Source organism: Vespa mandarinia, chromosome 9 (genome assembly GCF_050613455.1).
Source record: "Vespa mandarinia isolate Hongniang chromosome 9, ASM5061345v1, whole genome shotgun sequence".
NCBI lineage: Eukaryota > Metazoa > Arthropoda > Insecta > Hymenoptera > Vespidae > Vespa > Vespa mandarinia.
Window position 1 is genome coordinate 4831453 of NC_140818.1, and position 17994 is coordinate 4849446.

General features: G+C 32.2%; 1 protein-coding gene across 3 annotated transcripts in view; it reads right to left on the reverse strand.

Moving 5' to 3' along the window:
* Positions 1-17994, reverse strand: part of Gfrl (Glial cell line-derived neurotrophic family receptor-like) — a 210356-nt gene that overhangs the window by 56049 nt on the left and 136313 nt on the right. The window lies entirely within an intron of this gene.

Sequence of the window (17994 nt, forward strand, 5' to 3'; positions counted from 1 at the left end):
CGTTTCATTTGTAAATCATTATAACTTTTTGAAATAAATATTATGAAACGTATATTTTCATATTGCTCTCGTTAATTCGTATGTTTATAAGCTGTTAAAAAGTTTTTGATAAAATACGAATATGATGTATCCTTGATTACCATTATTATGATTAACATCAAATTGTCCTGTGGTCTAATTATTACAATCTTGAATCGTATTATGCGTAACACATCATTAATTTAGCTGGAACTTGGCTTACCTCGGATTCTGCTCGAGTAGTCGCGCATACTCTCGCTGTTTCGATTAACGAAGGAGACTAATGAACAGTACTACATTTCCAGGAGAGAATCGAACATACTCTGCTCCATCGGAAACAGTTATGCTAGTCCAAAGATATAAATTAACATTGTATAACGTAATTAACAATTTAACACTTTTATTGAAATGTAACAAAGAAAAGGGAAGAAATTTTCTTTGTGTTCATGCCTGAAAGAAGAAAAAAAAGAAAAAAAGAGAAAAAAAAAAGAAAAAAAGAAAAAGAAGTGAAAGAAGAAAGATAAAAGGAAAAGGAAAAGGAAAGGGCATAAATTTGATCGATGCGTCTCTAGTTCGGACATGTTTTCTCTTCGTTAAAGATAACAAACGATCAAGAGTATATGACACGGTAATGATAGCGGGTGTAAATACATCTGTCCTCACTTGCATATTGTATGAAGTTTGCTAGGAGTTTATCGTACCGAATGAACACACCAGCCGCCTGTTTTGGTCTCGTGGTTTTCACAGCGCACCCGTGTAATTCCCTACTTGGACCATAAGCGAGACAAAGCAACGAGGATTCCAACAAGCTCAAATTAAGCTACCTACTCATTTTCGAACTATGACGAATGTATGTGTAATTATCAAGAAAGGATTAGTTTCAAATCGAATTGCGATTTAAATTGAATTTGTATGGGACATAGCGGTGATAAGTATTAGAGGCAGGAGGTGGGGGAGGGAGAGACGTGAATGGGCATCGAAGTACGTGTGATTAAAATACGTATATATTTTTTACACGTATATATAATATAATTCATTAAACATATGAATTGTTTTATTATATGTATACAATTTATATGAATAGACGAACTTTTTGATATAAGGAAACGAGTTATGAGCAGAATAATAATGATAATAATATTACATAAATAGCATAATACTAGGTATTAACGTATGATAATACAACAAATGATACTTTAAGAACCTTCCTATTCTCTTCACTTCATAATGATGTTAAGAGGAGCTTGATTCGAGTTTCGATTAGAACACTTATACTACATATATCGTTTCTAATTAAACGGTACTTTCGTCTTCCGAGCAACTTTTAACTCGTTAGAGATCGCTAATAGGATAGATTCAAGTATATTTCAAACCTTAGATATCGAATTAACTGTGTAAGAACGATCTAGTTTCTTCGGGATTCAAATAATTCAGTTGTTACTACTTTTAGCTTCATTTTAATACATCGAATGTCGTAGGGATCATCAGTGAACAATATTCAATTTCATAGATTTTATTAAAAAAAAAGTTTCTAAGATATCTTTTACGACATTTATAAGAATTAAAGGTATACTCATTCATAAGGATAAAGTCTAATTTAAAAATTATGACGATGAATTCTCTTGTAGATATTTTTTTTTCCTTTTTTTTTCTTTTTTTTTTTTTTTATCAACAAAAAGTTATGAATAATGATATTAGATGAATATAAATTTGATTAGTTCGGAAAATAAGTTCAACGGTTGGCGTGTCACAAAACGATAGAAAAGATAGGGAAAAAAGATAAGAAGACGAGCTGAGTCTAAAAAAAGAGAAAATAAGACAAAATATAAAACTCGAGGGAGTAAACGCGAGAGCTTGGAAAATAGGGAACTAACGCGAGGTCACGATCCGGAAACGTGGGGCAGACGTGGGACGCGATTCCATAGAGAAGCACGCTCGAAATAATGTTTACAAGAGAATTTCTATACGGATATCTGCAAGAGTAAGGCGGATACGAGGCAATGCTCGTAACAGGCCATCAAAGCCAGAAGCGAATCGCGTAACCGGTCGGTCGTTAAAGACCAAACTTTCTGGAGTCTGGAATACAATTCGTAGAGAGGAAGGAAAGCAAAGCTTGTCCGTACGAATCGACCGACGCGTGATCGTATACCGCGAATAATCTATTGTAGATATTTCAATTCTGTTTCGAAACTGTTAACTTTGATAAACGTTTCTTGAGCATTGAATAAACAATATATTTTAAATAATTTCTGACTTTTATGAATAAACAATTGATTTAATTTTATCTTAAAAGAAGAAAATATTTCTTAATAAGAAGAACGAATATATCGAATTAATTACGTCCTTGACATTTTATTCATCAATAAAAGACTGTTTCTTTTCAGTTATATCTTCTTTTTTTTTTCATTAATACTCCAATTCGGATATTCGAGCTCAAGATATTAAGTCGAATGAAACTTCATAGATCGATCTTCGTTTCATAGGATACGTATCAGGTTGGGTTTTAAATTCCTTCAAAATCGAATAACATACAAAAGTTATTTCATCTTGAAGCTTTTAAAGCGTTCTCAGTTTCTCATCTTCGTTTATCTAGATACTTAGGTTGGATAAACGAGAGTTTGAGAATAAGATCGTTGATGGTAAGAAGCAAAGTAAAAGGTGGAATAATCGTGGTTGGAAATGAAAGTAGGATACTTTCGTCGGGGTGAGAAAAGGCTCGAGACGTCCGTTTAGTTCGTTTACTCGAAACTCCGAGACTCGAATTACAGTTGGCTTATAGAAATTTCCATTTCTTCGAATCTCTCTCGAGAATTAATCTCTATCGAATGAAATAAAATCAAAGCTTTACGAAGTACGTTAGTACGAAGAAAATTATGCATCGAGGAAAGCCGATCGATAAGTGAAGTTTTCGTTTTTCTCGAATTTTCAACAATCGTAAAAAAGGAAAGAAATCGGTGAAATCGACAAATTGTGAAGGCAACGGTTGAATCGATATAAAAGATGAAGGAGAAGAAGGATGTGGAGATAAAGGAGGTGGAGATGAAAGAGGAGAATCGTCATCTACGAGTAGAGACACGTAGAAATGTACAGCATCGGGAGGTAGAGAGGGAGGAAGGGTGGCGGGGGTGGAAGGAAGAGAAAGGGAACATATATAGATACTCGCATACATACGTGCACTATCGGGATTCTGCAGTGCAGCTGTTCGTAATATGGGATACGGAGGTTTCGCGCATATGCGTCGGTGTGCGGGAGCGCGCGCGCAACCTCGTGCGATCGACTATCTTTCTCCCTTCCATGTCGGACTCGGCGCGTGCATGTGCTGCACCACGGTAGTAACGTGGGAAACGCAGATAACTCAGACTGACTGGTAATGCGAGCTTATGCCTCTATGGTTCAGAATGTGAGTAAGGTATAAGAGGGGAGAGGTGAAATGGGGAGGAGAAGGGACGGAAGGGAAGGACCAAAGATGGCTCAATAGTTACTGACGGCCTCTCCCGAGCAACAACGCTCACCCTTTCCATAATATTCGCCCGCATATCCTCTCCCTTAGGGATGTCCCTTCTTCACCCTCTATCGAAACTCCTGCGAGTTCATCTAATCGTTTGACGAATGATATTTTTCTATTTAATACTGTTAATCCCTTTGGGGGCTTTCATTACGAAATGATAAATTGAATGTCAAATATATTTATTATATGATGTTAATAAATGTATTATTAATGACCAATTGTTATAGATCATTTAAAATGATACATTAAAAACTTAATCTTATTTAATGGAATTTAAGACAAATTCATAAAGACTATTTGTTAAGATCAAATTCAAAACGTTCTGATTCATTCGATACTTTCTGAATAAAATTTCTATATTTCTTATTTTCTATATTTCCTTAGAAGTTCTTACTCATTGTATAAAATATTCATTCATTTTATATGTATAGTTTCTCACACTCATAAGTTCGAATGCGTGACTTTCGATACACGTTCTATGAAATAAGAGTCATCATCTAGTTTCAAGTGTCTTACAAGTATCGAATGATAAAAAACGTTCGAAGAAAGATTTAAATTTGACGAGGTATGTCAGGTGTACAAGCATACCAAACTCTCGTAAGACTTTGTAGAAGTATATTATAGGATGTGTACGTGACTTTTCCTACGTTAGAAAAGAAATCTTCAGTGAACTAAAAATTTTCTTTTAAATCACCTTAGAGACGATATTTAAAAAAACAAAAAAAAAACAAAAAAAACACTGTAGTATCCTTAAAAAGATTTCTCTTGTATCCATTAATTACAAGACAATTTGATCATTGTTTGACTGATCAATGAATATGACGAACCATTTAGTGATAAAAACAATTGAGACATACAAAATAATCACGAGGTATGAATAAAAAATAAATATAATTGGATTAATACTATCTCGGATATGAAATGCAATGGAATAAAAAAAAAAAAAAAATATATGTAAAAATAAAATAATAAAATATACAAATAAAGTAACACTTGAATTTGATTTATAAATCGTACAAATACGTTCTGTGCGAATTTGTATCCTCGTGAAAATGAGTGATCGAAATTACGTTGGATTATATGTTGGTAAAATTATTGTAACGCGTATAATATGTCGTAGATAGAGAGAATAGTGAAATTCTAAACCAGGAATTCCTTTATACACGCTATGAACAATTTCGTCGAATCGTTTCCAACTGAACGAATCGTCGGGATTTACCATAGACTCGGTACGGTTGTCTGTTTTCACCATAGAGATAGTAAAATAGTCGAGTGCTCGCTCGCGGATGAACGAAATGAGATGGATCGAGATTCCTTGGGTATAACCAGCTCGGTCGCGAGCGTAATCAGTGTTTGCCAAGTAATTATCGTCCTGCGCGTCGGCACGCTACCCGAGTCGCGGTGTAATTAAGAAAACGAACGACCGAGCTTCTCCTGTCTCATCTTCTTTTCTCCCCTCGCTCTTTTTCTTTTTTCTTTCTTTTTCTTTTCTTCTTCTTCTTTTTTGTTTTTTTCTTCTCTTTCTTTTTCCCTTTTTCTAACGTCGTCGTACAACGTTGTTGGTAGTAGTCCACGTCTCGCCTACTTCTGCTTCGTCTATTCTACCTTCCTGTCTTGTATCTTCTCTTTTTGTTTTTTATTCTTTTTTTCTTGTTCCTTTTTTTCCTCGTTGTTGTTTTTTTTTTTTCATTCTTTCTCGTCACTGTTCTTTTTTTTTCCTCTCTTCTTTGAGTTTCTTCCACGTCCTCAGTTTGTCGGCTCAGAACAGAGAGAACAATATGCCTGCTTAGTTCGAGCTTTTGCCTTCATAAAGTTAATTTCGAAAGCGTTAGACTAACTTTTTTTTGTTATCTTTATCGAGATATAAGCAAACGTTTATTTATTTCATGATCCTATTCTCTGTAGAAATTTATGATAACTCATTTGAATTTCATTCATGGAATTAATTTAAGAATAAATACTATCTCCGTTAAAATTGACTATGATCTATAAATTTTCTAAAATAGAAGCTTAACGGCAATAATGATAAGAAAAAAGAGAAAAAAGAAAATGAAAATAAAAGAAAACGTTATAAATATCTGAAAGATTAATTCTTTGAATAAAAGCAAGATGAAGATATCATTGATAACAATAAACTGTGATCTGAGATGTCTAGGGGAAACGAGGCGAAGATAAGTCGTGGTTATTCGTTGCCGTGAGCGCGACAATTTAATCGAAATCGAAGACGCTACCGCGGGCTATATTCATCCTGGGCTTGACTTGCAAAGAGAGATTGTAGAGAGTGAAAAGGAAAAGAAATAGAGTAAGATGGAGAAAGGAAAAAGAGCGAGAGAAAGAGAGACTTGATTAGAAGGATTACCCGAGGCAATCTCTGCTAACTCACAGCTTTTTTTTACGTCGCACATTTTTATTGTGTCTTAACGAAGTTGGAGAAGCCTGGCTAGCTTCTTTTTCTCTACTCCCTTCTATCTATACTTGCGCACCAGACCCTTGAGAATCTTCACGGCACCCTTCTTCTTCTCCCTTGTCGTACGTTTCTAACCAATTTCGCTTCAACGACTCCTACAAAGACACAAGAGCTCGACTTTCATTGCCCTATTCGCCGCATTCACCTATCGACCCCTCTTCTCCACATATTCTATGCATAGATATCTCTATCATTCTCATTCTCTCATTCTCTCTTTTTCTAGCGCCATCGTGTTATCTTGAGATAATATTTATTTAATATATTTGTAAGTATACGTATATTAAATATAACATCTTATATAATGTCTATACGTTATAAACATGAAAACAAATAGAAAAGTGACTAAAAGTGGATGGATTATGAATATACGTATGCTCGAATAAATTAAGACACATATAATTTTATGTAGTATGATACGTAGAATTAAGCACAGATTGTCATATTTAAGCATGAGTGTGTGCGAAAGATATTCTCTACTTACGTACTATATAAAAACTATAAAAAAAAATGAGAGGAGAAACGTAGTGGACTTCGTACGATAAAGTTACGAAGCGTCAAGAAGTTTTCTCCATCAACATGATCTTCCTTATTTTTTTTCTTTCTCCTTTTTTTTTTTTTTTTTTTATCTCTTATACTTCATATATCATGTATACGTATATCTTTTTTTTTTTACTCTTCTTTATACATATAATATACCGAATGTAAATCAAAATCAACAATCTCATAGTGGTAACTGCAATACATTACAAAAGTTTTATGTTTCCGGCATTTGTTTCATTGGATATTAATATTCGTAGAATATGTTTGCGAAATGGGAATTAACTTGTTACTTCTCTCTCCTCTCTATCTCTTCTATCTATCTCCTCTATCTTTCTCGCTCTTTCTCTCTCTCTCTCTCTCTCGCTCGCTCTCTCTTTTAGCGGCCACTATCAGAACTGATAAATTTGTAAATGACTTACAACGTGCACGTGTTTGTGTTGCCGAGTGAACGCGAAGGAAACGCGTTTGCTATAACTATTCTGACGGTCCGTCGGAAGTAGAATTAGTTTGTAGTATAATATAGTTGGATGTTAAATAAATTTCAAGATCATTATACGTTGATATGATTTCTATGATTAACGATACGCAATTCACGATAAAATCATAAAACGTAAAAAGAAGAAGAAAAAGAAGATTCTTTACATAAAATCGTAATGATTTTAAAAAAGCGTCAAAAAATCTAAAAGAGAGAGAGAGCGAGAGAGAGAGAGAGAAAGGTTTATGGGATTTAAAATATTTGTCTCGCTGTATGTGTCAGCTCTCCCAGCGAGGCCATTGAAACGAGATAAATATTTATCGGTAGGACCACGGTCGAACGATCGCTTGGTCATGCGAGAGAAAAAGAGAAAGAGAGAGAGAGAGAGAGAGAGAGAGTGCAGCGCGCTGCAGTAGCGCAACCATTGTCACGGTCAGACATTAACGAATGGTTTCCGTAGCGCGAGTATATACAGGGTACATCCCCCCAATTTTTCTCAACCACGACGATCTTTCATACTCGGTTATTGCGCTCTCATCCGCGCGTTCGAGTGTATCATAGTGATCGCATCGTTCACGGAGAATCCGGTTGCTTTTTTTTTTTCCAACGAAATGAAATTGTAAAATTATAGATTCGGTTAAGTCGAAATTTCCACTTGATTTCGTTTATATTAACTCATTATCGTGGTAAGGAATATCGATAAAAAAGAAAAGAAACGGAAACAGAAGCCAATTTAAAGCTAACAAAGAATCGAAGAGTTTCTTTTTATTTCGTAGAACTTTAAATAAATTTATCTTACTACTATGCAGTTTGCAGTCAGCATCAGAATAAAATATTATTTGTATTAAAACTTTTCACAAACTGTATATGCATATATACGTATGTACGTAGTAACGATTTTCAAACAAACGCTTATATTAAGTTTACGCATCGTTAATGATAATTTCTTTATTTATTCTTACCTTTTTTTTCTTTTTTTGTTTCTTTTTTCTTTTCTTTTTATATAATAATAAAAATAAGATTTTATAAAAATAAAATCTATTAAAGTTGTAATTAAGAATTTTAATATCGGAATGCTTTTGAATATGAAACAAATGGTATCATAAAAATTTATATTATAGTATTTATAAGATTCAGTTTTATCGTATATCAATCTAATACCTCTTTCGTTCACGTTCTATTATCAATACTCGTAGAAGCATATAATCTCTTTCTCATTGCTAAAACCTAAAATAGGGAAGATTAGAGACTACCGGGATTCGAATATATTTGAATAATTTTATTTGATTTCACGATGGATAAAGGAGGTATCTTGATAATGCGTGTATCGATATAGATAGGTAGTTCCATCGAAAGATCATACTCCTAATCGGATGAGCTCTTTCGAGTGGGAGCCGCATGTGAGCGCGTTTAAATCTGTGAACGAATTAATTTACACTGTGACGCGCGTATACGCGACACGAATTACGCGTTTTCTGCGTGCGTGAACGCATGAGAGACAGAGAGAAAGAGAGAAATAGAGATAGATAGATAGAGAGAGAGAGAGAGAGAGAGAGAGAGAGAGAGAAACTAGCAGCATGCTCGTGCGAATGCGATTGCGCGAAACGCAGTTACGCTCCGACGAATTAAACCACATTCGATACACGTGCTTTCGCCTACTCGTTTCTATCATGCTCTCACGATTCGTCCTACTAATTTCAGCATACAGAGATATCGAATAAAGTCAAATAAACGACGATATGTTTAATATTTCATTTGAAACATAATACAAAAACATTTTCCCGTTTATTTGAGTAATATGAAAAAAATAGGAAAAATATTACAAGATAAAATTGTATCATACGGGAAATTGTATCATAACGGGAAATACAATGATATGAAATTCTTTTTTATTTATTATTAAAGTAATTTTATTGAGATATCAAAGTAACAGATGCTATTTTAAAAGGAATAATTTATTTTATGTTACTATAATATGATACCTTTAAAAATTACTAATTAGAATGATACAATTTTGTTGACCTTAAGTTTATCTAATATTAATGGGAAAAATTTTTAATTATGTTTTAAACTTACACTTTTCAATGGCAAATAACGTATCTTTTACGTTATAATTGCCATTAATTTCTATGTTCTACAAATCATTGTAAATGTTCAAAATGATATTTTTCCATACCAACGCATTTTCTAGAGGGTACAATCATTGAACGCACTACGGTATAGAGTATTAACTACAACACAAATCCTAATAAAATTTTTTTTCATGTCTTACGTAATATTAGAATGTTCATTGTAAACATTAGACTGTTCATTATAAACATCTCATTTTGTTTTACTTCTAAACAAATAAAAGAATTCTTTTCTTTTATATTTCTCTCTTAAATTTATTTATTATTCTTTACATTATTTTAATGGATGATGCATAATATTCAAATTTATTATTCGTATATTGCCAAAGAAAAAGTTGTCATTATCTCTAAATATTATGGCAAAGTTACAAAAATGAAATATTGTCTCGCTACTATTCCTCAACATTTCTCGACATTAACTCAGCTTTAAAAACGACATGACTTATGAACTGATCCGATATACGAAAGCGCACAATCTACGGCAAACTCGTTGAAATATCTACACCATCGCAAAGTTGTGAAATATCCGTAAAAAGAGCACGTTGATAATATACTCTTACAAGTTTCTTACCTTTCAAGCCTCATTCCATGTCTATTATGAATATATTATCTAAAAAAGTTTCGGCTTACCGGAAGCGTACTTCTTACTTTGTCGAGTATTACGCGATCATTAATATGGAAACGCGTAAAATAAGTTTATCTTCGTTGTACTCTGGAAGGCCTTACGACTTACATAGCATGATGGTTATACATACGTCTTACTCTTAGAAGGATAAATTTACGATCTAAGATAGCAACTTGAGACGACATTGTATATTCGTAGTTTTCGACTAAAGTCAATCTTCGTTTAACCAACTGTCTCTCATTAGAATCGATCTTAGCTAAGTATTTCCGACATCGGACCAAAGACAAACGGCATTCTGTAATCTTATATTCGAAGTCAAACGAAGAGTTTGTAACCAATATTATTATATATACAATCTCCGATGTATTTATATATATATATATTCTACTATACCTATAGCTAATATCTAAAACGTCATTTACAATTATATCACATTGCACTTTGATTTGCAATTATTTAAATATTACTCGTGTTACCATGCAACATAAACGATAATAAAGCTGACTGACAGAAGCCGTCGACGTAATTTTATTAGATACTTTCCAAGTTACGACGTGCTCGTCACATTGAAGAAAGCGATTCGTGGAACGTCGCCTTTAAGGTTTATGACACTTTGCGGAATACAGTGCTTGTAAACGAGAACGTAGAAAGTTTCGTTGAATGTTTCGAGTAGTGTAACATTGCTGCTTCTTTCTTTAATCCTCTCCTTAAAGAATTTCTTCTTTAATTGCGTGCTTAATTTATTCAAAGAAGATAATGATAAAGAAAACAAAAAAAAAAAGAAAATATCGAATACTTATTAATAACTTTAATAACTTTTAATACGTCGTGATAAAAAAAAAAAAAAAGAAAAAACGAAAGAGAAATAGAAAAAAAAAGAAACTGCACTCGATAGAAACAGCACGTGAAAATAAAAAAAAAAAAAAATAGTAAAAGTACGGCGAAGCTTTTTTTTTCCATTGATGGCAGTGAATCATTGAGAAGAGACGAGTTATATGATCGATCAGAGGATTTTTACAGAGATGTATGCCAGTTGTATTATATCGTGCGAAGTAGCAACTTTATAAAATACATGGGTAACGTGAAAACGATGTTAAAGAAACAACCAACGCCAACTTTCCTTTCAGCGGTTGTTCACAGTTTATCCACTACGTCTTCGTTGATACAACGTGATCGATGTGTCGTCGAGTGAACGAAAAATCCTTAATAAGGCGAGAGCTCCATCGTTTATTCTCGATGTATTAATCGTCTTTTTGTGGATACGTTGCTCATTGCAATGGCAATGTTAAAAGAAGAGATATTTTTTGAACAATATGTGCAACTGATGAGAAAATTTCAAATATACAGAATGTTTCTTTTATTAATGTTCATTGTTACGTATCAAAAACAAAAGAAGAAAATTTCACCATTCCGTATTTTGATATTCATGCAATATTTCACAAATTGATACTTGTGTCGTTTTGTTCCTAATAGAAAACAGTAGAACAATTTTCTATTCAATTTCTTTTATATTCACGCAGTAACATCCTCTTATAATTATATGTATATTTTATATATATATATATATATGTATGTGTGTGTGTGTATATATATATATATATATATATTCAGTAAAACTAAACTTCGTTGATAGCGTAAAATCGTCCACGAACAAGCGACCTAAATACTCTATAAATGCGACTGCTAGATATCGAAATTGGAACTCATTTAACCGGCGTGATAATTTTAAATAAATACGATCGAATGAAATAAACTCGAAACACCCCGCGGGATATGATAATAACCAGACCGTACAGTAACGTGCAGTAATTTTGTTGGAAAATTTTCTGCTTTTACCGAAGAGCAGTGATCGTTTACCTCATTGATATTACATTGTAAAAAATACTATATGGATTTATCGATGGCTCGTTAATTATAACATTAACAAATTCGTTCACATTTATATCGAATATCCGGGATAAATCAGTTATACATATCGATAATGAACAATGTAACAATTAAAATCGATGAATTAATATTTTATACATCTATTTTATTAACGTATCTACTGTACTTTCTTTTTTTCTATTTTTTGTAATTATTTCTTTAATTAGTCTTTGGAACTGAAACAATCGATCATATCAAATGTTACTTTGTAGGATTATTTTTAGGCATGATCACTTATCGTTAAATCATTATAACTTTCGATAATAATAGAATTATTCAATTTTGTTTGAGGTATTACAGAAACCATGATGTTTTAAATATATATTTAATATATATTAAATATGTGTTAGAATGAAACATAATAAAATTTTACATAGACTTTGTGTAGGTACAAAATGATCGTATAAAAATTTTCGGTATGGCTTTTATATTATTGTAAAATATTTCCAATTAAAAATTAACGAAATGGGTAAATCGATTTCGTATAAATTTTACACAACACTTTTTCAAAACATAAAGATGTTTTGTTTGAAATTTCAACCATTTTAATATAAACGTTTGGACGATTGTATTTAATGAATAAAATTTTATTTTACTTTATTCTGTTCTTTTTTTTTTTTTTTCTTTTATTTTTATAACATATTTCAACAACGAAAACGATCGATTAGAGCAAATATCGCTTTGTAAAGTCATTTTTTACATAACAACTTAGGAAACCTTTGCTCTTTTCGTTATACAGAAGTTCCAAATTTAAAAGCTCGATCGAATATAGAATCGTGTCGGGCAGCTCTCTCGCACATCCATATTACACACGCGTAAATGAACGCGTGATTGATCGATCGATTAATCGATTATTCCATTAGCATGCGGTGCTCAGAATTCGTTCCCGAAAACAATACGTTCGTGATCGTCAGTGGAAAATTGATGCCGAATACTATTCTTAATTGACCTGAAAAAATATATATTTATATATTTTCTTTTCTATATATATATATATATATATATATATATATATATATATATATATATACATATGTATATATATAAAATGAACTTTGAAGAAAATACTTTAATTTTAACTTTTACTCGAAGAATTATTGTTCCATAAGTTTACTATAATTTGCTTTAAAAGTTCGAAAATAAATTATCTCCGATATAATAAATACGTTTAGAATAGAACTATTAATTATAGCATTATTAATTATATCTCTTCCAATGAAACCGGAAATTGAGGTCGTCGGAAATTTATGCAAGAATAAACTATATTTATATCCTAATAATATTAAGAAGATAATCAACTAAAATTCTCGAGCAACGAAAGAAAATCATTAGAGACTAGAGACCGATATGATCGTACTCCGTCATTGAGAACCTCTGCTCTCTCTCTCTCTCTCTCTTCCCCCCCTCTCTCTCTCTCTCTCTCTCTCTCTTCTGGCTGATTAGAAAATCGATGTTATTCTCGTAGGAAACATAAAAACGTTCTAAGAAAAAAGTGAGAAAGATAGAAAAAAGCATCTATTATAGCGATGTAAGAGTTAAAAATAGATATACTTCCACTTTCTTTCTTCTATCTACCATCAGTTCAGTATCATGAATTCGATAAAAGATGAATAATAATTATAGGATAAAATATTTCATTGATGCGAACTTGTATAATTAAAAGAAAATGTTTCTGAGAATCTGAAAAAGTAGGGCAAGTCATTATTTCTCGAAGATATTACGTGAGAACTTTTCGACGTTTTTTTTTTCTTTTTTTTTTTTCTCGAAACAGTATTCGTCTGAATGGCACATTCTTTTCTCCTTCATAGCTCTTCTTGTCTATTTCAAGGATACGTAAATCTTTCTATCGAAAAAACGAAAATATGCTTTTACATAATACACGTACACAATTTGTACATATATTTATCGATCGATAAAGATATCTAACGAATGTATTATAGATTTGATTTGAGACAACGTAGACACAACGATACACATATATGTACATATATAGACATATAAAAGATAGAACACCAATCTATATTTGTCTTAAGTATTCGCGTGCATCCTGCATCGAATTTTCTATTTTCGTCCTTTACCCTAACTGCTTTTTCTTATCCTCTTTCTCTCTCTCTTTTTTCTCTCCCTTTCTCACTTCATCTTCCATATTCCCTCTGTTACGATCGAATGTCAAGGTTAAACTGCAAGTCAATAATTTTACGGTCAAATAGCTATTAAATGACTCGTAACGAGGTTAAAAAAATTATGGTTCAAGAATATCTATATATATATATATATATATTTCCTATTTGTTAATGATTATTTGTTTTCGATGTTACATTTTTCTTATAGATAAAGGATTCTTGAAAAAAAAAAGAAAAAAAAAAGAAAAAAAAAAAAGAAAAAAAAAACATAATTTTCTCTCCCTCATTATATTTTTAATAATAAAAATAAAATGAATAAAGATCTATAATTATTTTCTATCTTTCCTTTAAGCAATAACCGAATTTTCTTATTAGATCCCACTGAGATCTAGCCAAAGCATCTTGGTTTTGGGAAGTGAAATTGAAAAATTCAAATATCGCGCGAACCGTGCCGGGAGAATACTTTTCTTCGAAAAACCGAAAGAAAGCAATCGGCTTTCTCTTCGAACCTTCACTGTTTTCGACGTACCTCGGACTTTCAGAAGTGACAAAAGGACTTTCGAGTGGTGGGAGAAAGCAGTGCACTTTCTCAAAGTACTTTGGCTCCACGCATTATGCATCGAGATAGACTTCTGTACCGTAATCGTGATAGAAAAGGGCGACGAATAGGACTAGAAAAAGGAATGAGAGTGAAGAGAAAGAAGGAGGGAAAGAGAGAGAGAAAGAGAGAGAGAGAGAGAGAGAGAGAGAGAGAGATACAGACAGAAATGGAGAGAAGAAGAGGAGGAGAGCTGACGAAGGGTCTCAGGAAGAGTTCCAAGGAAAAACGATGCTCTCCTCGACAAATTGAGTTTCTTCGCTGTGCGCTTCGCCAACTTTCTTTCTTTCTTTCGTTCTTTCTTCTTGCCAAGAAGATACCCCCGAGCGAAGGTGGTTATGAAAAAGTAAACGAAAATTTCGAATACGCCATAAGCCGCTTCCCTCTGGTTTTATTCGACTTAGATTTATTGTAATATATGGAAGGTGAGATAATATTTCGTTGGTATTATGCGAATTAATGCGCCAAAGCTTATTTTAACGTGCGAAGAAGTACAAGTTATATTCACCAGCGTATCATGAAGTTCTTTTATATGGATATACGCCTGTAACAAGTCTACGTGCATTATCCGTAAGATTTGAAAAAAATGTTATACTATCGATGTCGATAGTTATTTATTTCAAATACTGCGTACAGACGATGCATTACTTTAAAAGAATGCTACACGATATATTGTATATAACATATACTGTGCAAACGTTTGTATGTGTATGTGTATGTATGTCCGAACAATTCCTGTTTCGTACAGTCCGTTGTTTCGTGTGTAGGATGAAAATTGCATTGTGCAATATTGAGAAGGTAGACGTAGTTATTTCGAAATGCCTGTTGTAGAAACGAGTAGAATCACTTGGCTTGTTTACTTAAAATAGTTATATTTTAAAGCTTAAAATTCATTAAAAAATACCGAGGCATTTCTCTCTCTCACTCTCTCTCTCTTTTTTTATCTCTCTCTCTCTCTCTCTCTCTCTCTCTCTTTCTCTCTCTTTCTCTCTCTATATCTCTATCTCTTTATCTCTTTCTGTATCTCTACCTTTCACGCACGTAAACATTTTTCTTTTAACTCTTTGATTATAGTCAAATGTATTCTTATGATAGTCACTGAATTTAGTTGAGAGACATCGTTATACTCATTACACCATATCAAACGAATATGTCATTTACATTTCTCTATATTAAATTACATATTTGATCAATTACTATATAACATGTAACGATATTAGTTTAATAAAACAGTAAATTTGTTGCATAAAGGAAAATGTTCTGGGTATATATAAATATGCAATTTCTATAATTATGATATCTAATTAGATAGTAGCAAAGTTTTTCTATTACTTTGAGTAAAATCAATTTTTATCTATCAATTTTTATCTATCAATCAAAAAATGAAATACGAATGAATGAAGTTCGTTTTGTTAAAGTTTGTACATTCTTTATCAAAAAATACATATAATATTTCGTTGAAACTATGAGAGAGTCGATAAATCGTTCGCTAGTTTTCGATATATCGAATACTAAAATAAAAGCATGTTGCACGTTCAGTTCAAGTTTGAGATTCCTCGTTTTATTTTGGTCGATCTTCGTGGAAGTAGAACGCAATTAATGATTTATTCGCAATATTTACAAAAGGATATGGCGATAAGGAAAAGGCAGTTATGACGATTCTACGAGATATCGATCCGTATTATGCTATTTTCTTCGAAGCCAGACACAAGCCAAGTTCGATCGATACTTCGTCGTCAATGCCCCTACTGAATATTTTAAGCCGATCGCCGATGTTTATTCTACGTATTTTAAGAGATTTATTTAACGAGTAGGAATTCCAAATAGAAAGAATTATTTGAAGTTTCAAAGTGTCAATTACAAAGGTCGTTAAAATTGATTTAATTTCTTTTTAGTCAATGACTTTATCTTCCATTCTTGAAAAATAAAATATTGAATTTGATCGACAAATTGTTGATACCGTGATAAGCTAACTTTCCAAGCGTTAAACTTTTAATTATCTTTTATAACATGTACATTGCAGAGGACAAACTATATAGTAGATTGTGTTATAGCTCCATAATTAGTCTTAATGTTTTAATCTAATTAATAATCTCGGTCATTACATTCGAAAGAAGTTTCTTTAATGGGCTTTGTTTTCATATCTAAAGAAGTAAAAGTTCAACTAACCCATCAAGGGTAGGCAACTGTGCTACGGATTTTGTGCTACATGACTCCTTCTACTTGCCTGTTCTGATAAGGTATCAAGAGAAGACCCCCATTATTTGACACCGTTGTACTTTGTGAGATGCACGATTTTTGTTCCTGTCTATTTATGAATAATCGATCAGATCAATGACCGATGAACTTAAATAGCGATAGAACGGATTGATTGATGGTTAGAATAATGTAGCTCGCGATGGAGAAGAAGTTCCTCACTCCTGAATTAACCGATTCAATTTTTTTCAATTGTGTTTCTTTTTTATGTGTGTGCGTGAATAGAAAATGTATCAATTAAAAAATTGAATGATTGTTATAAACCAACAGAATAAATACTTGTCGGTCTATAGAAATTTGTAATTATGCTTTCATTCTCTATAAAATGGTGTACCACAATAAAGATACTCGATATTGAAAGTTTGAACGTGAAATAAAATTTATCACGATCATCAAAAACGATTTTACGATTCTTTCGTAGAAACGATACACTCTGGCATCGTACACAGCAACTTCCACAAAATTCATGCACGATTTAATGTTTTATTTGCGCGTACAAAGATGCGCCCATGCACGAATGCCTACTATGTTACCGGAAGAGAAGAGAGAAAAAGTACCGGAAAAGGTGAAAGTGCAGAATTGAGAAAGAGAGAGAGAGAGAGAGAGAGAGAGAGAGAGAGAGAGAGAGAGAGAGAGATGGAAACGAGGATAAAAGTGGGTAATATAATTTTGACAGTTTTCTTTCATTGAGAATTGCGCGAATATATAAAAATTAGGTACGAGATAAAATGTTCAGTTTGAAAAATTGAAAAAAATAAAAATAACTGCAAGTAGATTGATTTCGATATTTCAAAATCCCAATAATTTGAGTTTTCATTTTATCTTATCAAAATTGTTTTCGTTAAATGTATAAACGTGATATATCGTGTTATAACCATGCAAATTAAGTTTATTAGTGACATATTAAATTTAATTTTTTAATAATAATTCTTTGATATTATTTAAAATATTTTCATGAAAGTTTAATATAGATATATTGCGAAGAAAATTAAATATGATTGAAAAATGAAGTATTACATTGAACACGTATATAAAAAGGCTTTCATTTCATACACGTCAATTGAATTAATAGAAGCAATTATAGAATGAAATAATAACGTAAACGATATTGGTTGAATGTCAATTATTCAAACTAGAAGAAAAACAAACTACATTATTGATTACTCTTGAATCTTCTTTTAGAATATTATATTACATAAGTGCATCTACTTAAATGGAACGGCAATAACTTTGATCATTTTTAATATGTTCGTTCTCAAAAAAAAAAAAAAAAAAAAACTGATTACTACCATATTACGACCGTCTCGTAAGCTGCACGGTTTTTTTTTC